The following is a 25,497-nucleotide window of genomic DNA, read 5'->3' on the forward strand; positions in this document are numbered from 1 at the left end:
GGCCTTTTTGTCCATAATGCGATGCATCTATCAGGGGTGTTTCAACAAGCCGTGTGGCCACTTTTTCCGAGTGCTCATTAGAGTCGACGCCAGCTGGGTGCCTGCAGGAATGCATGATGGTTCATTACAATATTTACGGATGTTGGACTCATTCATCATTGAGTGTAATGTGGTTTGCAGAGAGCTATCAGCATTAGTGTTAATTTAAGTGCGTGCCACTGAGCTGATGCGCAGCCCACGGCATCGCAGTAAAAAGGTTGGGGACAGGTCCAGCTGGGGTTTTGTCTGGATCCAGGTCCTGTTAAAGAGCCCCGTCCAGGGAGCGCCCTCGTGCCTCATGGGTAGGCTCCAGTGCCACAAGAGGACAGTTCACAGAGGACACAGAGGTTTAAGGCCATATCTGCATTTTTTTAACTAGCACTATAGATATGCAAAGGAAAAGTGAAACCAGGTCACCCTTAAAATAAGTCTGTCTCAAGTCATAAGCAGTATGCATATCGCCTCATGCATTCGATTCCTAAAATGACATTTTTAGACACAAGTGTGTTTCAGTAACTCTTTTAAAAGCCAACCAGTGATGAGACAGAGTCTCCATCTATCACTCTGTATTTTTCTTGTTTTTTCTCTGAAGTTTTCTGATCACACACACTTGCAAATCAGTGCTTACACAAGCGTGAAGTTTTGTTTGTGAGAGTGCGAGTGCCGCTGATACAATGCAGTTGCAGTGATTAAGCGTGCAGCTGAAGGCCAAAAGCCTGTCGAAAGAAGTAAACACAAGTGTAATTCAGTTTTCTTGTTCCAAGCAGGGCTGTCATGGTGTCTGCTTTCCACTTCATCATTACTGTGGCAAAATAAAAAAAACACAAAAATATTGTTCTCCCGGGATCAACAGATCATTTTTAAATGGCAAGAATGCTGCTGTCATTCACGTATTTCATAAAATAACAATAATTATTAGTTATTTATCATATTATCATATGTGCCTTATTGACACAATATCCATACTTAATTTTTAATTAATACTTAACAATTGATTAATTATTAAAAGACTGAGTACCTCTAATGCAGCCCCCAAACTGACAGCACCATCACCATCAACAGCGAGCCACTGACCAAAGTCACCCAATTCAAATACCTCAGGTCCCTCATCACCTCGGACTGCAAAACTGGTGGCATCAGGTCACTGGAGTCCTGTGCGACAAGAGAATGCCAATTTATCTCAAGACGAAAGTCTACAAGTCAATCGTGCACCCAGTGGCACACAGAGTCAAAGTGCTGGCCAGCGGCGACCTGGTTCTCAAACGACTTGGTTGACCGAGTGATGAACGAAGACATCAGGAAACGACGGAGAGTGGTGCTGATCACGGACAAGATGCGAGAGTCGAGGCTTTGATGGTACAGCCATGTTGTGAGTTGCAATGAGAACTCAGCCCAACGGTTAGAAACGGGCGGCAACAGCCCGCGAGGAAGGCTAAAAAAGCGCTGGCAGGACCGAATCAAAGACAATATGAAGGCTGCGAAAGGCACATCGGAAGATGCTCTGGATAGGAAGAAGAGGAAGGCGTGCAAAATAGCGGACTCTGCATTGAGCAGGACAGAATTACGGATGAATAATTATTAACTAATAATGCAAAATTAACACTTTAACAAATACTTATTTACTAATAGTTACTAGGGATGCAACGATACCAATTTTTTCAAACCGATACAATACCGATACTTGGATCTGAGTACTTGCCGATACAGAGTACAAAAAACGATACTTCTACCACACACACACACACACACACAAATACAATTAATTGGAAGACAGGTTTTATTATATTCCCTGCCGATAAAAAATAAAATCTTAATAAAAATGACCACAAAAAAATTTCAAGTGAAAAATAAGCACTTCTGTTAAATTATTGTGTCAAATTACAATGTGAGTCTCCACATTGTAATTTGACACAATATCACTGAACTATTGGCACTGTCTCGAGCTTTCAGAATAATAAATAAACACTTCTGTTTGGAATAAAATAAATACAAATTAGGTTTGCGAATAAAATAAACTTTTAAATTATTACAGTGTCCATATTGTAAACAAACAAACAAAATAATTATTATTAAATAAATAATAAAATATAAAAAATTATAAAATAAATAATAAATAAAATAATAATTGGCCCCCTAGTGGCCAATCTAAAAAACTACAACAGAAATGACAAGCCACCCTCTGATTAATGAAATAAGTTGGTATCGGTTCATGGTATCGGTTAACTTTTATGAGTATGAGTACACACACATTTTACAGTATCGGCCCCGATACCCGATACCAGTATCGGTATCGGTGCATCCCTATTAGCCGTTAAACTCAATCTGCTAATTTTCTGTACTAAGCTGACTTCAAATCTCATAAAATAGTCAAAAATTTAAATCGCAGTGCACAAAGAGACATCTTTAGCTTGCCCAACAATAATCTAAACCTGGTGATTTTCTACATGTGAAGCTCCAATTATCAAATGTTTGGCATTTTTAATCATTTGCAATTGATTATCAATATGGTTGCAATTACTTTTTGCCAGTAAACCAGTCGAGTAGTCCTCGCAGCTCTGACACATTTGAACTTTGCCAATAGGAGCGTCTACGTGAAGCTGTAATTATGCAGTGATTTCTGTATTGATAGGTGCTGGTTATACCCCTTTCACTCATAGGTGTCTTGTGAATGTAGTCATTCATAATAACTGAGTGCAAATCGGAGCCTCGCGCTCCTGATGAAAACATTTCTGTGAGACCATGTTTGCTTTGATGAATAAAACGGTAAACTGAGGGCAGCATATCGAGCTGTTTCGGGTGTCTGCAGTGGAGCTATTCCACTATATTGCCTCTTAAATGTTTGTGTTATGCTGCAGAGTTTACGTGACCTCCATTCATGTCTGAAGCAGTCGCTGGTTTATTTATTTGTGTGAGAATCCGACAGATGCAGCAGACTGTGAATTAGCTCAAACTCTTTAATGAACTGCATTTTTTCTCCTAAATTCCAACATTTCTGCTGTATGAGATGGAAAAGAGATGTCTTTACAGAGTAGTAATGATGCATGAATCCGTCTCATCTCCCCTTATCGTCCTGATATGAGCTTTAATATGCTGCACAGCCGTGGCACTATCTGATAAGATGTTGCTCCGGGCGATTGGAGCCTTCATGGGTGCAGTGGATAGAGAGGAGGAGGAGAAGGCGCTGAGCGGCTGAGCAGCTGAGCGGCTTTGACTCTGGGCGCATCATATTCCCATTTTTCTCCAGTTCCAGACAACAGGCCCCGGTGAAATGACTGCGGGTGCCGCCGACTGTGAAATTAATTGAACTTGTGATCCGAAGGGTAGAGACCAGCATCCGGCCTGAGGAGGCGAGTGTACATTCGTGCTTACATCAGCCCGTGACAAAGGAACAGCCAAGGCCACGGGCGACGACTGGATCTGCGGTCAGTTTGCCCAACGAGATGTCTCGAGTAACGGCTGAGCAGCACTTGACTCGTATGACATTGTGATCGTGTGAGACGTGCTGCCACGCTGCTGGCTCTTGTTAGAGGCATTATTTTGGAGAGAAATTGGATTTGTTCACAGATCCACCATGTCAAGTTAGTGATGAGCGTGTAGATAATGATTTTGTGTCTTCTTGGCCAGAGATGCAGCTCAGATTGCCAGATTCAGAGATGAGCTTTGGTGACAAGTAGATGCACACGAGCTATAAAACGTCTCCACAAGTTGTAATGATAAACTAACTACAGTCAAACAGCTACAGCTAACATATGGTTTTTGAGAGGGGCCTCTCTCCCAGTTCATCGTGTACAGAAGCTCGGTCAGAATCAGTTGGCGGTGCATCTTAACCCTTTAAAGCCGGTCGGAGCGGACACACTCCATTCTGCGTAACTATTTTTAAATCCCGGTAGCTCTGCAACCACATAAGCTAGTGCAATAATTGTTTTTGCATATGAAACCAGAGGAGTTGTACTTACATCTTATGCCATCAGCTTGTCCTCGGTCACAGTTTCCTTCCACATATAGCTTTGCAAAAACTTCATAAAAAGCACTTGCAGCAACAAAAACATAATATTCCAGAAACACGCTTTGCCGATCCGATCAGCTGTTTGTAACACTTCCTACGTCCATCAGCGCAAACTATCGCATGTCCGCCATGACCTGCCTAAAACCGGAAGTGACGTCATTTTGCGGAAATGTCGTTTTTTACCATCAAGGCCTCATGAGCCTATACTGGTGTTTTTAAAAGTTATGTTTGACTTTATGACTTTCTGTGTGGTTTCTGGGATGCTTAGGACTCATATTGCACTGCTGGAAATAGTTTATTTTGATGCATATGCTGCTTTTTTGCAAATTTGCATCATAATATTTATTTTCGTTTTTCCTGCAGTATATAAAAATTGGTGTATTTCAAAAATAAAACTATGAAGACACTCAAAATAAATTTCCTGTGGTGGGAAACTATTTTGTGCAACTTTTTTGTATTTACAGTTTTGAGGGATAAGCCTCTTAAATTTCTCTAACTAGAAATATATGTTAAAAAAACAAAAACGATTTTCAATTTTTTTGTAGTTTATTGCACTTTTTTGCAATTTATGTAATTACTATGCACTTAATGCAGACATATTATTAAAATCTGGACTATAATGGTTGTATTGATGTATATCAACTTGAAATGCTCCCAAAAATGGCTCCACAGCATGTAAAAATATAATATAAGCTCTGGCGGGCTTGGTTCTATCCTAGGTCTTAAAGGGTTAACACTTGGCACCCTTTTAGTTTCATTTCCATGTTGACAGGTAGTCTGATTTAACTAAATCTGTCTTCTTAGATCAAGTAGTTCAGTCGCCGTCACCGCCAAGAGCTAAAAACAAAATACCAGAATGTTATTATGTCAGCTACTGATTTAAGCCTCCACCAGGCTGCTGTTCTGTGTTGCAGGATCTTTATACGTCCCACTTTCAGCACAAACTGCTTCTAACAGTACTTAACAAGCTTTGTCCAAAACGTGTAACTTTCTGAAACACCGTCTGCCGCAGTGCGAAGGCAGGCAAGGTGTGGACTCCTTCTCCAGCTTGTAATGTCCCTCACTTGTGGATCTTCTGTAGGTACAATTAAGTGCAACACAACAGACAGCTCTGACAAGACTGTCTGACAGTGTGCGCTGACGCCTCGCTCTTCTGTTCTGTACTTGAGAGCAGACTTTTTGTGATGCACTCAAGTGTGACTGTTTGACCACACATAAAGATGCTTCTCTTTACACACCATTGTACAATGACCTCATCTGGTGTAGAGAGGTCCTCCGAGCTCCTTTGATTCGTCCTGATCCTCAGAGTAATCCAGGCCAAATTGGATTTTTATACTGTTAGCAGAGACCACAATAAACTTTAGCCTGGCATCAGCATCGGCATCAGGGGTGGAGGTTTGGTTGCTATTAAAGCCTTTGGTTGCACCTGGTGGATGATTATCTGAACCATAGCAGTATTTTCATGACTTTTTAATTTTATTTTCATTGCTCATCCAACTCCACAAAAGATGAGTTTTAAAATTTGCTTCAGTTTATATAACTTGCCTGAAGCCGCTGCTGTACACATGTACCACCATTACCAAGGATCATCATTACAGGTGGCGGTAATTCACCTCATTTAACTTCTGGACTCCACTCAAAAATGAGCAAACACAAAGTTATGATTGTTTATTTATTTATTGTGAAAAACAATTTAATTTTCCCCAGTAGTGACCATCGCCAAAGGGGTCAAATTAAACAACAAAAAGTAGGGATGCACCGATACCGATACTGGTATCGGGTATCGGCCCCGATACCGATACTGGTATCGGGTATTGGGGCCGATACTGTAAAATGTGTGTGTACCCATACTCGTAAAAGTTAATCGATACCATGAACTGATACCAACTTATTTCATTAATCAGAGGGTGGCTTGTCATTTCTGTTGTAGTTTTTTAGATTGGCCACTAGGGGGACATACCGCGCTAAACAGGCACAGGGTTAGGCGAGTGAGACTGGCGGCTCCAGATAAAAAAAAGAGAAACTGGAGGCTGCTGTAGCTAGGCTAAACAAAATGTCAGCAGTGTGGACCGGAACAGCCAACTTTAACTCAGGTTTTGGAAAAGCGAAGAAAAATGTCAAGAGAAAATCCACGAGCAGTTAAAATAACAGAGGCTCTGACTCATTTTATCACTCTGGATGACCAGCCAATGCCAGTCGTGGAAAACATAGGATTGCACCGTCTTCTCAGCATACTCGAGCTGCGATATGAAATATAATAAATAAACAGAAGTGTTTATTTATTATTCTGAAAGCTCGAGACAGTGCCAATAGTTCAGTGATATTTTGTTAAATTACAATGTGGAGACTCTGCAATAATTTAACAGAAGTGCTTATTTTTCACTTGAAATTTTTTTGTGGTCATTTTTATTAAGATTATATTTTTTATCGGCAGAGAATAAAATAAAACCTGTCTTCCAATTCATTGCATTTGTGTGTGTGTGTGTGTGTGTGTGTGTGGTAGAAGTATCGGTTTTTGTACTCGGTATCGGCAAGTACTCAGATCCAAGTATCGGTATCGTATCGGTTTGAAAAAATTGGTATCGTTGCATCCCTATTTGTGACATAAAAGTTCTTGGCTTAAACGAATCAGTTACATGTTTCCATTTTTTCATTTAGCCTCAGACCAGAGGCTAAGCCGAACAGGCTGGAGACTGGTCTTCTCTGCAAGAGATCTGCTTTCAGCGCTTTGTGTCCCTGAGGTTTCTCAGAACTGTGGTCCCTGGCCCTGTGGACACAATGCAATCTGTGCCGCCCCACATTAGATAAGTCTCCTCCAACTCTCATCCAGGTCACATTGCACCACAGAGTGCAGCAGGGCTTCCAAGACTCTGCTGCCTCCGCTGATGCTCAGGCGGAGAGAAGCCTGCACACGTGACAAAGCGCTGGGCGAGTGTTTCAGGTCAGCTGAACCCACAGCTCCAAACGGACCTGATTTCTTTATCAACAGGTCACCTTTAGGTTCAAACTAGTTTAGCAGCCCGCCTCTGGTGTGACCAAGGTTCTTTTGTGAGTCCTGTGGCAGAGATCTCTCACAATCTGTGAAATCTGAAGTAAAATGTTTTATATGAAGCTAGAAACCATAATATTTCAGCTCCATGCTGTTAAACAGCTGACCTTTTGCTTTTGGTGCAGGACACATCCATAATGTTTTAAATCCTATCTAGTCTTGTTTACAGAGTCTTGACTTTTTGAAAGTAAATCTGCAGAAAAAGATTCAAGCGACTACATGTTTAAGCAGCCACATCTTTTGTGATGCCGTAAACATTTTTAACCTTAGTGCTGTTTTCACACAGAAAATCTGCAAACGCACTGCAGAAATCTGCATAACAACTTTGCACTTATCACCACATATGCTACAAATGTCCCCCTACTTGGTATTGATTGACCTTTACCCTGGCATGTATCTAACATCAGCATATTGCCGGTCATAGATTATCTTCCTTTAGCCACAACGACCTGGATGAGCAACGAAACCCGAGCGTGGCTCACAACACGATGCCTTTTTTTCCGTGTGATACGACACAGCAAGAAAACCCAGTAAAAAGATGTCGTGACTCTCGTATCAACCAGTATTTTTCACACAGTGCAGGCTATAATTATAATGATTAAATTAAAGATTATTTTACACCTGTGTGTTGGCGCTTGTTAGCGAGAACGCCTGCAGACTTCACTGTCCAGGCCTCGAAGCCGTCCTTCGAGGCCTGGACCTGGAGCTGGAAGTTTAAAACACAGTGAGACAAGACGACTTGATCCTGCACTAGGGATGGGTATCGTTTAGGTTTTATCCGATACCGGTGCCAAACCGGTACTTTTGAAACGGTGCCGGTGCTTAAACGGTGCTCAAACTGGTGCGTAAAGAATGGAGAACACAAAATTGGTCCAAAAACCTCTCATGTTCAGCTGTTTTTTTGTAAAAAGATAACAATCTTAGCCTTTTCTGCAGCTATGGGGCATATATGGTATCACTCCTGGCTGGAAGCAGTGCTTAAACAATGGAAAAAACACAAACTTTGTCCAAAAACCTCTCATGTTTAACTGTTTTCCACTTTTTCTTTGGTCATTTTAGCCTTTTTGGCCAGGGTGAAGGGAGTATCTGCCATCAAACAAGAAGACAGCCGCATGTAGCTATGATGGTGTTTGCTAGTTCACCTTACATGCATTAATGTAATAACGTGGTTAGCCTACTCAACGTAAATTACATACGAACAACATTAAGCTACTCACGCAGAGAAGAACGGCTGCTGCTGCATCATCATCATCATCATTTCTGCTACACTGGCAGGGCTAGGGGCCAGGACTCTCCTCTTCGGGTTTTTGGGGGATGTTGCTAACTCCGGGTCCGATAACAGGCACCACACCCGCAGTAGATGTGCTCGGTGTGAGGTCTCGCAGCAAGCTATCAAATACGGCGCATTTCTCGGCTTTTAAAAAAACCGCTATGCGTCGCCAGGTGTTTCATCAGATTTGAGGTGTTACCTCCTTTGACAGTATCACAGTATCAGCTTAAAGCACTTGTTGCAGCTGCTGAGTTTGCATCTTTTGCTGTGAAGTACAGCCAGACTTTTGACCGCTTCGCCTTGGGCGTTTTTAATCTGTAGCTCTGCTCTAAAAGAACGTACGTACCTGGACCCGCTTACTATCCTCGGAAACGTAAAATGATTGGCTAGAATCTAAAGTGTATCACAGCTCAAAAAAATGCACCGAAATGTGCGCTGCTTTTCGGTCTGGCTACTACCGTTTATGTCAAAACCGGTGCCATCATGGCACCGGATACCGGTACCCATCCCTATCCTGCACATCATGCTCGTGTTCAACAAAAGTGCAGTTACATCAGACAGTTACACAACTCAAGGAAAGACATCAGAAGATGCATTTCGTCAGCAGACGTCAAAGTCTAAATTTATTCATTTAAACGACAAACTTGAGCCGCTGTAACCGAGACACAATTTCAAAGATGAAGCTAATCAGCAGAACTTTAAATATTACTCCCACAACTTATTCATGTTTAAAAAATAGAAAAGCACTTCATAACTGTCAATTTAGCACAGCAGTTCTTAACTTTGTTGGAGGTACCGAACCCCACCAGTTTCATATGTGCAGTCACTGAACCCCTCTTTAGTGAAAAATAAAATATGATGTTTTTCAAATTCAAGACATAGATATGTTTTTTACTGGTGCACAAAATGACCCGTGCATGTCACAGCGGAGGCTCTGCCGAACCCCTGAGATCGACTCACTGAACCCCTAGGGTTCGATCGAACCACTGGTTTAGCATAACCAACTAAGCGAATTAGAGATAATGTAGTAGACGTGAGAAACAGCCTATAGAAGCAGTTTTTAAATCTAAATTTATTTATATTTTCAATCACAAATGTCCACGACTAGATCTAAATCTAGACACGAGGCTGCACTGAATAACATCTCCCTCTTTTTTGTTTTTTTTGCATTTTCTCAGCTCTTTTCACACATTTCCCTGTTTGACATTCTGTCTGTTTGCATGAGAAAGAATTACAAAACTCATGAATAAGTTATGAACAAAACGCCTTTAAATGCGAGGCACGCTCAATGCATTTCACAAGAAAGTGCACAGCGCGTGGTAAATGATTATTTTCTGACTTTTTGTGCTTAAAACGAAACTGACGTTTCTGTCAAACAACACGCCGACTACTTCGACGAAGTGTATTCGAGTCTCTTCTCGTGCCAGAGGACCGTCTGATTATTCAATAAAAACACAAAGTTTGTCCTTTAACGGATAATCGTCACGCTGAAACCTTGACAGCAGAAACACATCTTGAAAACGGAGTTTAATGAAACGGCGCTGGTTGGAAAAGAACACGTCCAAGGCCCCGAGTCACTCGAGAAAAGGTCATTTTTCTCTTTCCTCTTTGCACCTTTTTGTCAAAGAGGTAGCAGACGACGTGTTTTATGTGTTACATTTCAGCCTGCTGTCAGTGATGGGCAGATAGCACAGATGCCACATATGGTTGGATGTGCGTTCATGCTTGGAATGACTCAGACCAGCTTCAATTTCACACAGTGTCTGGTTTCTCTGTCGCAGCCTCCCTGTCTCCTCTCACCGTTCGTTTCTTTTTTCCTCCTCGGCCCCTCGGAAGGATAAATTACAAACGATAAAAGTGTGTTTTGCAGCCAATCTCCCTAACACAACGCTGACGCCTCCAGTAATGAGGTCATTATTATGCATATCGGAGATATCAAGAGGAATGAGCTTAAGAGCTTACACATTTAATTGATTAAGACAAGCAGGCAGCCATGTTAGTTGTAACAAAGACAGCTGGGGTTTTATTTTTCGAAGGTCATGATTTCTGAACAACATATCTAACAAGTTCTAATAAAATATTGCTCTCTTTTGGCTGGATAAGTAAACGAGTGTCATACTGAGGTTATTCCCTGATGAGGAACCATCTGTTTGGTTTTTATAACAGCCAGCCTTTCTGGGCAGCTGTGATTGACACCAATCAGTGTCTTTATAGCACATAGCTGTGATTAGGAAGGTTTGTGGTTTAAAATCTAAACTACTGTAATAATCCTTAAAATTCAATAAAGATTCAAACCTCTGGTGTTTAACATCTTTCATGATGGCCATCCTTCTCCCCCTGAAGGAAGGGAGCATGTAATCGACTGTTTGTTAGGAGTCCACAAATTTCAAGATGTACTTTTCAAATTTTGTGTGATGGTGGAGACCAGTAACAGCTCGAGCTGACTGGATAAAGGACAAGGTCACGTCAAATGTGAAAACCAGTAAAAACCTTATATTACCCACATTTTTCAATGGATTGTCTTCAAGCTTGACCTTTGGTTAGGTTAGCATTTGGCCTTCATTGTTAAATGGACTGAGGCACTCAGATAGCTTTATACAACATGCCACATTCACCTTTTTCTATGCGTTTAAGTGCTTCCATACTCCAATGGATGCATCAGAGAGCAACTGGGGGTTAGTATCGTGCTTGAGGATATTTGTCAGACTGGGGGAGCTGGGAATCAAACCACCAGCCTTGAAATCAGCAGAGTACCTGCTCTACCTCCTGAGCTACAGCCAGCCCCACTTTTAGTGCTCAAGGTCAAAGTTAATCTTGGGAAGCTCAGGAGGTAGAGCAGGTCACCTACTGATCGGAAGGTTGGTGGTTTGATCCCCGGCTCCTCCAGTCTGCATGACAAGTATCCTTGGGCACAATACTAACCCCAAGTTGCTCTCCGATGCGTCCATCGGAGTGTGAATGTGTGTGAATGTTGTTAGAAAAAGCACTTCAGTGTTTAGTGTCAGTGCTTGTGAGAATGGGTATGATTGGGTGAATGTGGCATGTTGTATACAGAGCTTTGAGCACTCCGGGAGAGTAGAAAGCGCTATATAAGAATCAGTGCATTTACCCTTATCTATCTTAAATAATTAAATTAAATAATTAATAATAATTAAATAAATCTATCTTAATATATCTTAAAATCTCACGTTTTTACAGCCTGTAGAACCAAAGATGTCATCCAGTTCTGCTCTAATCATATGGGTAAAAAAGATAATAACATACGTCATTTTAGTACGTCATGCATGAAGGTAATAGTTCAAAGGTCAAGCATAAGCATGTTGTATTGTAAGCAGGCTGTCATTAGCGTGTGGTAATAAAAATGACATAAAACATGAACATTTTAACTCTGGCCCTCCTTTGGGAACTGCGCTCTCTGAGTGCTTTTGTTTTTGTTTGAGTTTCCTTTTTTTTTAATACAGTATTCATGAATATCTGAATTAATTTTGGGAGCTTTGTATTTCAGAGCTGGATGCTCAAGACTTAAACTCGAGAGTTTAATTTGAGCTTAACGAGACTGTTTTACTTAAGACTAAAATCTGAACACAAGACTGTGATCGTGTCGTGTTTTTAACAGATTTAAAACAAGTAACCGTAAATAACTAAGCAGGAGCGACGTCCTTAGAGCTTTGAAGCTTTTATGTTTAAATATTTACCTGCAGCTGTTTCTACACAATATTAATAGAGATCTGAAAGCCAAGACAGATGTAAGTGCAAATGACATCAGAACATGAGAAAGTCCCTTTTCTCAGGGATTTAAATGAATAGAATATGAATTGTCTTCAAGTTTGACTTGTTTGTAAGTGATTATATCGATTTATTTATATAGAAATAATAGAAAGAAATTGTTGGACTGAAGAGTTATTTTGTGAACCTGCAACTGAAAACTTAGCTGCACTTGGATATCTTGTTCACGACAACATGGCGCTAAACCAACTAGTGTGTTGTGCATTTAGACTAAACAGCCGTTGTACAGCTGTTTGCACAATGAAGGTGCGAAAGTAAAGAAAACAATATACAAGAAAAGAAGAAGATAAACGATATAAGAACACTGTGTGCAGTGTATACACGATGTTTGGGTTACAGGAAGCGTTGTGGGGGTGTGTACAAGGACATCGTAATATAATATAATAAATGATAAATAAGGGTGGAAGTGCCGTAGTTGTTAAGGATAAGTTAAGGGATGAAATTGCACATCTGCCGAAATATTGCAGAGGAACAAAATATTGCAGGAAATGGCAGCAAAATAATGCTGATGTCATTCTGGGAGCGTTTTCACACCTGTAGTTGATGTATCAGTTGATCAGTTTGCAAACTTGTAGCCTTCTTCTGTTTCTTTCTTTTCTTTTTTCTTTTTGTACATGGAGAAAATTCTAACATTCATATTAATACGTGTTCGCACTTTGTGTACTCTGCATGTTTCTGGTATTCTGCTACATCCCAGAATGCTATGGGAAGCCGTTTAGCTCAAACCTGCTAGTTGAGTTGGCTCGAGGTCGAATTACATTCTCGCCATGAACAAACTGCTCCGGAGTTTGTTTAGAATCAGACAAACCATTAGAGAGCTTTCTTTTCAGTTATCTCCAGCCTGAGTGTAGAAGTGTGAAACCTTTCCTGGACCACAGTCAGCTACGAATAGCCCCGAGCCTTTGAATAGAGCTGATCTCAGTCTATAAGAAACTGAACCATGATTCTTATCAATTCTAGTGTGAAAACATTTAAATCAATGACAAAAAATGATTTTTCAGTTATTTTTCACAAGAGAGGAATTATGAAAATATGGCAACCAATTGGTGTGAGATCCAGCCAAAGTATCCCCTGGACATAAATCAAGATGATATCTCTCTCTTACAATTCTTAGGACAAGAATTCCTCTGAAACCTTTGCAAAAATGGGTTTTTTTAGTGGACAGGTCTTTCTTTACCTTTCGCTTGACTGATTGGAAATTCAGGACACTGCCAGTGTGGTCTAACCTCATGGCCTCTGGTCCCATCCCACTACTTTTTCCCACTGAGATCATTTGAGAGCTGCCACTCCACACAGCAGCAATAACTTCCTCCAGAGGTTCATCACCTCACCTCGCCACAAAACCTTCAATCAACAAGAGACCGACCTTAGAGCAGTCTCTGTTTTTACTGGGCTGACAACTCAATTAAATGCTCACGCCGGGACTTCGCTGAGGTCATTTGGACACCTTTTGTCACATACGGTGGCCGGAGTGGCTCGGCTTCAAACGCTTGTACCGTCCGATAATTTAGTCTTCAGTTAACCGCTCCGTGATGCTTCATAAATCAACACGCCGTCATTTTGATTTTGGTGTCACAAATCTGCACGTTTAGATAGAGCGCATCATCATCGCATGCTTCTGACTTACCGCTGTAATTCGGGCCAGTTTGCTCCTCTGTTGCATTTCTCAGTTGAAATATAGAGTTCTACAACTTGTCTCACTATACTGTGCATAAACATAGAAAAATAGAACAGCAGTCTAAATTTAAGAAGTGGACTGTTTCTCCTGTACAGTTGTTCCATATGCACACCGTCCTCCAACTAAACTCGTGTTCCCAAAACCTCATAAAAGAAAGAAAAAGTCTACATTGGAAGGTATGTGGGCCACACAAACTCTCTGTTTGGGTTAAGCAAGGAAACCCTCAGTGTGGCCTAACACATACACAAATTTAAAGTGTTCGAAAGCTCAGTTTTCTTCCACCTTTCTATCTAAAGGTGAAAAACCAGTGTGAATTTTACACACACTTTGCTTGTCATCTAAAATAGATCATAATAACAGCTTGCACAACCAGCCTGTGGGCTTTTACTTACACGGAGCGTTTGATGTTGGTATAAAAGTTCTGTGATCAACAGGAACCTAAAGGTTTGATTCACTAAAGATAAATCTTTCATCTCAGAGTGAAGCCTTTGCGTTATTAAAACTTCAAAAATGCAGAAGCTCTCATAGAAAGCTGCTGTGGGATCTGTGGTGACACTTACCTCCAGTTTGACAACCATAAATATGGCATCACCTGAGACCTGATGCTGTGCAGGTTTAAAATGTAAGCAGAACACTGAGTATTCTGGATTTGGTGCTTTTTCTACCTGGAAAAAATAACCTTAAAGAGCAGCCAGCATGAGCATAAGAGAATAATTCAACTTTTCTCAAGTTTTAAAAGACAAACTGATTGTTTTCACTGGTCGTTCCTTAGTTAAGAGCATCCTCGTCTGTCGTTTGCCTGTGAATGCTGGGGTTAGACAATCTGTACATAATCCTGATGTCAGTCTTTCTGAATGCTGCAGTTGTCGTCCTGACAGGCTTGGCTGCTGTGCACAGATGGTGTTTCCTCTCTGACACCATCAGGGATCCTTGTTGGCATGAAAAATGGCTTTGTTTGCGAGTGTTTCACAACAGCTACAAACACATTCACCTTCAAATTCAGTCCAAAACATTAAAGCAACAGTAAATATATTAAACACTATAAAATTTAACTTCCTGTTGCTTAAAATCTCTATAAACAGTTTGGCAGCTGTTTTAAAATTAAATGCCAGATAATGGCTTCATATGAATTACAAAACATGATATATTATGATGTGTAACTATTCATTTAACTAAAATGAAGCCAAAATACAAAAACAGTCCCATCAACAACTACAAAGACCATCAGTGTGTTTATAGGAGTTATAAGGGTAAGTAACAGAGAGGATAATCACATGCACTCTTAACTGATCAGTAAGTTTTAGCATTAGCTCTATAAAAGCAGAAGTGTTGACAGTTTGCTGTCCTGAGGCATTCAGGTGTGTAATCAGAAGACCAAGGAGGAAAGGCATTAGCAAGGATCTTAAAATAAAGACAGAAAATGATCAGTCTGGGAAGAATTTTAAGGCCATCAGCTACTCTGAGAAAGTGGAAAACATTCCAGAGAGCTGCCAGCCTTCTCAGGACGCTCCAGTAAATTCACCCCACGGTCAAACGGTGCTGTGCTCGGTTAGCATGTTAAATGTTACAGTTCACGACAGTAGAAATAGACTGAAGAGGTATGGCTTGTTTGGAAGGATTGCAAGGAGAAAACAATCTGCAAAGCTGCATCTGAACAAACCACAAAACCTCAACAATGTCCTTTGAACAGACACGGTCTGCGTAGAGATGAATGGCCACAATGCAAAGCACCAAGTCTGGAAAAAACATTCACCATTTTCGCCTCGTACCAACTGTCACCAGAGTGGAGGAGGGCTGATTTTTGGGGCTTTTTTTGCACAAACAGGAATTTGGCACCTTAGTTACCAACTTTACCATGAAATCCTCTGTATACCAAAACATTCTAGAGTCAGACGTGAGGCCATCTGTCCAACAGCAAAATCTTGGACCAGTTTGGGTCATATAAGAGGGCAGTGAGTTTGTGGTGCAGTGGTGGCACCATGAGAGAGCTGTGCATGAATGAATGCTGCACATTTCAATGAACTGAAAGAATGCAGTAAAGAACTGTGTGCTAACATTCCTCCACAACAAGTGAGAAACTGATAAAGTCTCAAAATCACTACCAGCAAAATAATATATCAATTTCAAACAGCACAAAGTTGTTGCTGCTAAAACTAATGTGTGTTTCACACATTGCTTCTGGTAAGAACCAAATGATGTTTTCTTATGTCCTGAGCAGAGTAATCCGATTACTTTTTTCAAGTAACGAGTAAAGTAAGGGATTACTATTGCAAAAACGGTAATTAGATTACCGTTACTTTCCCGTAGGAACGCTGCGTTACTGCGTTACTAAAACCGTGATTTTTTGCGAGAATGTCTCATGACAGTGACGTAAGCGAGTGCGACGTTCGTGACAACAGCTGTGTGCAGATCAACAATGGATCATATATCGAGTGCAGAGAGAGTATGAGCGTGCAGCGTTTAAAGCGTGGAAGTACTGACCTTACTTTGAGTTTGATTCCATAAAAAGTGACAAAAACATTAGTGTCCGTTGTGCGTGGGAAGAAAACTTCTTTTTACAGCGAAAAAAACCCCTAAACTTCCGAGCAAGCACCGAGTAGCTACGACGTAATGGGAAACTCACAGAGAAACTCGCGGATTCTTCCACTGACCGCTGCACACCTGCACCAGAGTAACCCTCCGCCTGCCCCACTCCTGCTTTACAGGTGAAAATAGAGCAACAGGACCGCTAGTCTTTGACTTTATTTATTTTCTGCTGTGTTTTACTTGCATCTATTTGAAAGACTGAGTGTAAACACAAAAATATTTTATTTTATGTGCTGGAATGTGCAGAAAATAGGTTTAAATGTTAAACAAGTCAGTGAATGTTGCATATAATTAAATTTTTGCTTGATGCATAAAGTTAAAAGATTAAAACTAATAAAACAAGTTTTAAAAAGAGACTTTTCCATTTGATTACATTTTGTATGATGGATTATGCAGAAAAAGTAGAATTGGGCTGAAAGATCTATCACTTTATCACCTATTCAGGTTGTAAATCGTGTTTTTAAAAAGTAACTAAGTAATTAATTACTTTTGAAAATAAGTAATCAGTAAAGTAACGGGATTACTTTTTGGGGGAAGTAATCAGTAATTAGTTACTGATTACTTTTTTCAAGTAACTTGACCAACACTGGTCCTGAGACATGAAACTTGACAGAGGGTCTACTTTTTTGTGTGAGTGCAGCATGATTGCTTCCAGTGTCCATGTGAGGACACAAACTGACACCAAGTGATGCAAACAGAGACTAATGTGTCTGTTTAAATATTTTAACACAATCTCCTTTCTGGGTTTTCACTGTTTGGGTTTTTAAATATAAGTGTTACTATTTTAAAGCAAGGCTGCTTCCCAGCATGACAATCAAGATAACGACTTTGGATTCTGATGATTATTAGCAGAGTTTGTTTTTCCAGCGTTGAACAGGTTGTTGTTGCCAAAGACAGTTTGGGATAATTTTTTCTTATTATTTTTATTACCAGAAAATCTTTGTCATTTCCTGCTGTTGCTTGTAAATCATGTCCATCCAGGTTACAAGCCAATAGTGGACCTGTGGTATTTGTATATGTGTATACATCCTACTTGTGGTATTTTGTCAGGCTAATAACTTTTTCAGTAATATAGTAAATTACATATTGAAAAAGGAGCACTATAATGCATGTGTTTTGCTTCCCACAGCCTCAGTGTAATTATTTTCTTCCCCAGGTATATTATAAAGAGCTCTCTGCGGAGAGTGATGAAGGTTTTATGTGACCAGCAGCTACATGTGCGGCGCTTGCACTCGATCATCAGAAATGTTCTGTGAATTAATGTGCAGGTGATTTTTATGTTGGCACATTGATCTGTTTTCTTTTCAGCAGAAGTGAACCACACATTAAGCACGTCATGAGAAAATAATAAAGCTAATATCGGTGGCGATGTTAGGAGGATGACACTGGCTTCTCTCTCAGCCTGAACTCTGGCGGTGTGGCAGCAGATACTTGGGTATCACTTGCCAGATGGCAGAAGGGTGAACAGGCTGTGGCTCGGGTGGGTATTAACTTCTAGTATCCTTTGGGCTCTTCCTCACCTCTGCGATTTATCAGCGTTAAGACTCTGCTGCATCAGTGCTTGGCTCAAACAGGACATATGATTGTAATTCACCACATAAATCAGTCATCAGCTGCAGGTTTCTAATTGTTCCTCGCGTCCCTTCAAAGTAAGACAAAAACACAAGTGAGGGAACTGTGGAGCAGGAGATTTTACACAGTGGTGCTGATGCTGTGAAGGTGAAGCTGCCAATTTACTAGTTAAACTATGTTTCTGCTCTCGCCTATGGTCACAGGCTGTGGTTAGTGACCTAAAAAATTACATTGTGGAAATTAGTTTCTTCCGAAGGATGTTTGGGCTTACCCTCAAAGACCTTCAAAGGATGAGGAGGCTCAGTGATTTAGGAAAGGCTGAGAGGAGAGCAGCTCCTCCTCTGCATCAAACGCACTGAGATGAAGTGATTTGAGGTTCTTGATCCCTCCTGGTGAGGTTGGGTGTTGTGTAGCTTGGGAACTCCTGAAAGAGTTGGAGGCAATGGTTGGAGAGACGGCTTCTCCACTTAGGCAAAAGCCTGATAAGCAGAAGATGGATGGACGTGCAGCCACACAACAGAAAACCTGGCAAAATATATATTTATGATCTTAGTAACACCCCCTCAGGACCTACACAATCTACCTTCTCGTATTAACTACAAATGCATCTTTGATTATCACCATAAGGCCACCCTATAACCGCGTTTAATGATAGAATTTATTGTATCTCTTTTAAAAATCCAAAATCTGCATAAAGTTATTTTTAAAAGTGCTACTTTTATGAGTATTAACAAACGTAATATTCAAATAACATTAAAAGATATAGAAATATAGGGATAAGGCTGGTCAATCCAAGACTAGCTCACTTCAAAAACACGAGAGACATTCAGTCACTGCACTAAAAATGACGAATACTAAACGCACGTAAAAGCCAAGCATGCAAATAAGAAGCAAGAAAAACTGAAAGCCACTTATGATAATGCGCTCCGAGATTTAAAGTAACTGCACCCACCTTTAGGAGGATTCACTGTAATCCAATCCAACACTTAAGGTAAAATCGTTCCTGGAATAAATTAATTTATTACTATTTATCAAAGACTTCAATAAAAACATGCAGATGTACAATAAAAGTGTAAAAACGTCAGGATTCTGTGAAATTGCATTGTTACTGCTGCTTTCTGGTTTTACCTTACAACAGTTTGTCTGTGAAGGTTCTCAGTCATCCAGGTCATCGTAGTCAAAAGAGCTTGCAAAGAAAAGCGTCTGGACTTCTTTAAGTTACTTGAAGACGTTTCACCTTCATCCGAGAAGCTTCTTCAGTTCTAAGGTCAAATGGTGGAGAGTCCCAGATTTAAACCTAGTGGGAGTTTCCCCCCACAGAGGGACAAAAGGACCCCCTGATGATCCTCTAATCGCCTGAGTCAAGGTGTGAAACTGGGTGTGGGTCCCAATCAGCCAGAGTTTCAGGTGAGCTCATTGTGAAACCTGGCCCCACCTTATCATGCGAATTCCTGAGGTCAGATGGCCCAGGATGTGAGTGGGCGTTAAGGCGTCTGGGGAGGGAACTCAAAACTGGATTATAGATGGCAGAGAGTTGGTGTCGTAAACCACCGCCTCTGTTCAAAGATGGTCGCTCACAGTGGACATAGATGCTTCTTTCACTCCTCTTTCAAACCATCTGTCCTCTCTGTCCAAAATGTGAACATTGGCATCCTCGAAAGAGTGACCTTTGACCTCAAGATGCAGATGGACAGCTGAGTCTTGACTCAGGAATTCGCATGATAAGGTGGGGCCAGGTTTCACAATGAACTCACCCGAAACCCTGGCTGATTGGGACCCACACCCAGTTTCACACCTTGGCTCAGGCGATTAGAGGATCATCAGGGGGTCCTTTTGTCCCTCTGTGGGGGGAAACTCCCACTAGGTTTATATCTGGGACTCTCCACCATTTGACCTTAGAACTGAAGAAGCTTCTCGGATGAGAGGTGAAACGTCTTCAAGTAACTTAAAGAAGTCCAGACGCTTTTCTTTGCAAGCTCCTTACAACAGTTTGTTTCACCAGCAGAATTAATCATACAGTCTTTAAACAAAGGTACACCTCCACAAACACCCCGAGCCCGTATCCACTGGAGCTGGTGACCTTTCTGTGGGGTTTGCCACAAACAAGGCCGCCTTCACCTGTTTAGACCGGAGAGATGTTTTCAGGGGAAGACGAAGTTCCAGGTTTGGTCAACAGATATTTAAGACTGACGGTTTAACATCCTTCATGTTCCTGCCGGTTAGAGCTGGATGGATCTACAGCTTTTTTTAGACATGTTCATGACTTTATCTCACATTCAGCACTTAATATTCGTAGAAAACTAAACAAAATCTCTCTAAAGGCATCACCCTGCACTAAATCTTCTTCATATTTCTCGTGTTGACTCTTCAGAGGTTTAACAAGACACCGTGTCATTAATACGAAATGAGATTTATTCACTGAACACAGATCTTCAGTATAAAACTACGTCGAGACAGTGCAGACAGTCCTGAAACACTCCTCCATTAATTCTTTAAAAGCTTCCTTTTGATAAAACGCGCATGAACATTTAATAAAACTGCACACTCCATGTATCACACGCAGTGAGATCAGTTCCTTTCTTCCTACCAAACCTCTCAGTTGTACAGCAGCCTCTTTAAATATTCACAAAATATCATCTTCCTGCCCCAAGATGTACATTTTCATCATAAACTGTGACTAAATATAAATAAATATTCTACATTTCTAATATTTGTCGTGATCCACCGAGGCTCAGATGCGTTTCCACGGAGGAAAATGATATTAACTGAGCAGTCAGCGGGGATATGAAAAGCGCATCTTTGACGAGTTCATTAGATTTTAGAGAAATGCAACGGAGGAAAACACTGATAAAGAGCAGCTGTATGTGCAGCTAACAAAACAAAATGGGCATGGAGTGATTAAAACATATCTGAAGAGGGATTAGAGAGGTTAACAAATGCTTTATTGGCTCTTACAAGATCAATGAAACACTTCGTTTTGTGTCGGAGACTCACGACAGGAAAAATGTCCTCCAGGTGTTAATATAACCGTCTTTCTCTCACATCAAACCATTGCAGTCGCTCTTCATTTCTACTCGGTTTACCGATGGCTTTGATGTTCCTTTGTGATGATTTAACTTAATTGTGATGATTCACTAACTGGCAGCATTTACACGAGCAGCTATTGTGGCAATTGAAATGTCACCGGGAGAGAAAAAGCTTAAGAACACAGACGTAGATCAGAGAGAGAGATCGGAGCGGAAGTGAAATTCACCCCGAGAGGCGGCATATTTAATGCTTGACCTCATTATGGAGATCGAGCAGAGAGGTGCGTCTCTGCTTTATTGGCCTTTGCACTGACGATGTTCATTTCAGAAAATCACACGATCTTTGGCTGGAATCGGTGGCCTACTTTCTGCTATGATAAGCACTCTGTCAAGATCAGACACTGAATTAATAACAACCGCGCTTATTATATTGCTCTGCAATCCTCTGCTTCCTGCTATATTAAATCTCTTTTTTTTGGTCGTATTATTTTCTGGGTTTATTTCACAATGTAGCCTTAACACAAAGGCATTGTTCAAAACACTGTAAGTCGTTCTCTAATGCACTTAATCCACCTGGGAATTTCAGGAAATGAGTCTAAAAAGTGACGGGTATTAGCTAAATATTCTCCTCTGTGCTACAGTAGCAAGAGTAAATTAGCTCTTTAAGCTTTTTAATTTAAACATGTGTTTTGTTAAAGATGCTGAATCTGCAATATGATGATTTATAGGTTTGGTCCTTAAAGACTAAATGTGCTTTATCAGCGAACAAAACAAAAGTGTGCAAAATATTTTGCTTTTTTTTGCCTTTGTGTCACATACTTTGCCACAGGTCATTCCTACACTGTGCAGGTAAAACCACTTGGTGCATTGTTGCTTGAGAAGGAGCCACATGAGGACAGCAAGAACATAAATAGCAAAAAATATCCGTGAAAGGTTACAAACAAAAGTTAACTGGGAGAAAAATTGTTTCCCTTCAAAACATAATTGAGAAGGGAGAGCAGTTGTAAGGGAAGGTCGTTTCTTAGAAGCTGCACTAACAGGACAAAACACGACTTCAATTGATCGCTGATGGCAACACGAACCACAGCGACCTTCGATTATATGGTTACAGATCAGGACGGGCATTATTTTACATGCCTTAAAAGTTAAGTGTGCGCAGTTCTCGTGCTTATTTAGATGTTATAATGATTAAAAATCACTTCTTAAATTACCAAACGGTTGTTTTCTGGTTATGATTAAAGCATATCTGCGTAATGAGACACATACAAATGATAACGTGGTTTAATGAGTGAAGCTTATCTCGCTCCACTCACTTCTTTGCACACTAACAAACTGCTGTGAAAACACAGTAATGCACAGTTGTTTGTGAATGCTGTGGAATATTATAAATGCTGATGCCTTTCAGGGAAAACAAATTATCAGCAATCCACTCTGCGTTTTTATAATTAGCTATTCTCCAGTGACACTTTGATTGCTGTGGTTTCCATTGTCTGCGTGACTGAGAACAGCGTAAAGATTTCACTGGCAAAGGGCCGTCGTGGCCAAGACTGCTGTAGCTAATAAACTGTTTATGGGGAATACAGTAGGAACACTAAAATAGCAATAATACAGCAAACAAACATCATGGCCGGTGTTTTATTTTTGCATGAAGGAAAACGACATCACAACTGTTATTAATAAAATTTACAGCTTTAATTCTCAATTTAGTGGTTTAATATTGTAGCTGGGAAAAAATGAGTTGATTTATTTAATGCAATAAACTTTACAGTCAAAGAAAAAAAGATAAGTTAAATATCTTTGCCATCATTTATGCATCCAGTTCACAGAAAAAGTTTGTCTTGTTTTAATATCCTTTATATGCTTTTATTTTTGTGTGTGCTGCAGGTAAGACTGGGGCACAAAACCTAAAACAAGGAACTCTAAAAAGCTCCACAGAGCTGAAGGGAAGTGCAGGCTTGAGTAATAATCAGGGTTTTAATAGTTTTGCAATTTTCATTAGTTTTTATTTTTATTTAGTTTTGACTTCAGATTTTCAATTTTATATCAGTTTTAATTAGTTTTTACCAATTGTTTGCTAGTTTAGTTTAGTTTTTATTTTTTTGAAAATCCTTAGTTTCAGTTTAGTTTTGATTAGTTTCAGTTATAGTTTTAGTTGTGTTTGCAATAATTAAGTGTAACAAAATCCCAGTTTCATCATATCAGTCATTCTGCTCATCCTTGGGTATGTTGCTATTCCAGCTACCATACTGCACCCTGGACAGGTCGCCTGTCTGTCGCAGGGCTAACACGCAGAGACAGACAACTCACATTCCCACCTATGGGTTCTTTAAATAAATAAATAAAGGCAGATGAACAACCATTGATACCAGGCAACTATAAAATGTATATCTTGGCCCCAATGAGACTATTAACTCTCGCAGCACCGGGTGTTCGTAATTTTGGTTCAAGTGAATTGATAAACTTTTTGAAGGTAATTGACTCACACAGTTGTGTAGATATCCCCGTCCTGTTGTCTCGGGATGCATCACGCTGCCTTGCCTGGGGTTAGCTTCTGTTTCTGGGGATGAGGGTTGAGTGTGCTCCCTTACCTTCTCAAGGTAAGCTAGGTTAGCCTTCTTGTGTGAGCTTTTCAAGTGCACTTTAAGGTTTGTGGGATTTTTTCTCTTTAGAAATGTCCCTCATAATTTATCTGTTTCCACTACAAGACACTTGCTTTATCCAAAACACAGTCATATTCAAAGTAATCCCAAATTGGACTCTGGCGCTTTCTTCCGACTTCTCCTGACATGATTCTGCGCGTGGACGGAGCAGCGACACAGACGACTCGACTAACGTGCTGCCACCTGCTGGCATAATGAGACACAGCAAGAAAAAAATCTGGAAACTAAACTTCATTTTCACCCTTGACTATTGTATGACACGCACACATCAACGAAAACTAAACACATTTTTGCTATAAATTCAGTTAATTTTAGTTAGTTTTGTGAACACTCATTATAGTTTTAGTTAGTTTTCCTTTTTTTGTTTTTGTTTTTATTTTTATTTCCGTTAACGAAAATGTTTTTTCACTTCTAGTTTTCGTTATTTCGTTAGTTTTCGTTAACGATAATAACCTTGGTAATAATTGAGGATTTGTCATCTGAAAATATTTTAACTAATATTTAATTTATTTAATTTAAATACTTCTTTTACAGATTGCATGCTCGGCTATATATATATATATATATATATATATATATATATATATATTTATTTTATTTATTTAGGACAGTGCATGTTAATGAACATAAATGTAAAAAAAAAAATTACATGAATGTAAACATACCAGATTATAGCCAAGGGCTAATTTCCATCTGTTGTCCTTAAGCATAAAAAATAGACATAATAATTCATAAAAATTCATCATTCATTCATAATAAAAACTCCATCACCAAACTTACACATACACACCATTCTGTTCCCAAATAAAACATTAAAACTATACAACTCACACATGATCACACACTTGATTTTGTAGCCATGGCGACTCTTTTTTTTGTAACTGCCTTTGCCTGTAGTGTGCAGCACTGGAGGAGGAGGTTTGATATGACCGCACACAGTGTGATACGGACACGAGCTTTAAACTCTGCGTGCATGCTAATGCCCCAGCCCGGCTGGAGACGCAGGGTGGCCCCGAGGCGTTCTGTCAGTCTGTCAGCTGACAAGCTGGATTCTTATGAAGCTGAAGGACTTAGGAGTAAAAACAAAAGTGGGGAGGTGAGCATGGGTCCCTTAACACCACTGCAGAAAATAAAGGTTTTACGGTCAGATAGTTTTAGGTTGTTTGTGGCTGGATTTACCCGGCAGTGCAGGGAAAATCCAGGGTGAATTACTGAGCAAGACGCTGTCCTCTGCAGAGAGTCTGGGTGGCTGAAAATGTGAAAAAATACCTCTGGGTTTAATAGAAATGGAATGAACTAGACTTTTTTTAAAGAGCCACAGACATTTGATTTAATACAATTGCAAATCTAACATTTGATTTCTAGACATGTGTATAAACGACAGGTTTATCAGAAATATGACTGATCCTAGATTTCACTCAGTGTGACAGTACCCCTGTAAACTTTCAGTAAAAACATATAAAAAGATGCTAGTGATGGACGTTTTGGAGAAATTATTTGTCAGAGGGGAGTCTGAGATTCCTGAAGTTCCTTCAAGAAAAGACGAAATGGATTTGACAGTTGTCATCACACACGTTGTCGACTGCAACTGGAACCATTTAGATTTTTATTTAAATGTTAAATAATGTATGCTGAATTATCCATTAGTAATTCCTGCCTCCAGTGAACCTGTGAAAGCTTTAGAAAACTAAGAACTGCACTGATTGTAAGGCAAAGCCCAGACTGGTTGCCTGGAGCAAACAGAGGGAACGTGGACTGAAAGAATCACGATCTATAAACCAGCACATGGTGTCACATAGCAAATGAACTGCAACAGAACTTAAAG

The 25,497-nt window shown here is 40.2% G+C and overlaps 1 protein-coding gene across 2 annotated transcripts in view; it reads left to right on the forward strand.

Annotated features, from left to right (window-relative positions):
* The window catches only part of shisa6a (shisa family member 6a), a 111,491-nt gene that overhangs the window by 34,979 nt on the left and 51,015 nt on the right, over positions 1-25,497 (forward strand). The window lies entirely within an intron of this gene.

The sequence above is a fragment of the Neolamprologus brichardi genome, chromosome 4 (assembly GCF_056152115.1).
Source record: "Neolamprologus brichardi isolate AB-2024 chromosome 4, ASM5615211v1, whole genome shotgun sequence".
Taxonomy (NCBI): domain Eukaryota; kingdom Metazoa; phylum Chordata; class Actinopteri; order Cichliformes; family Cichlidae; genus Neolamprologus; species Neolamprologus brichardi.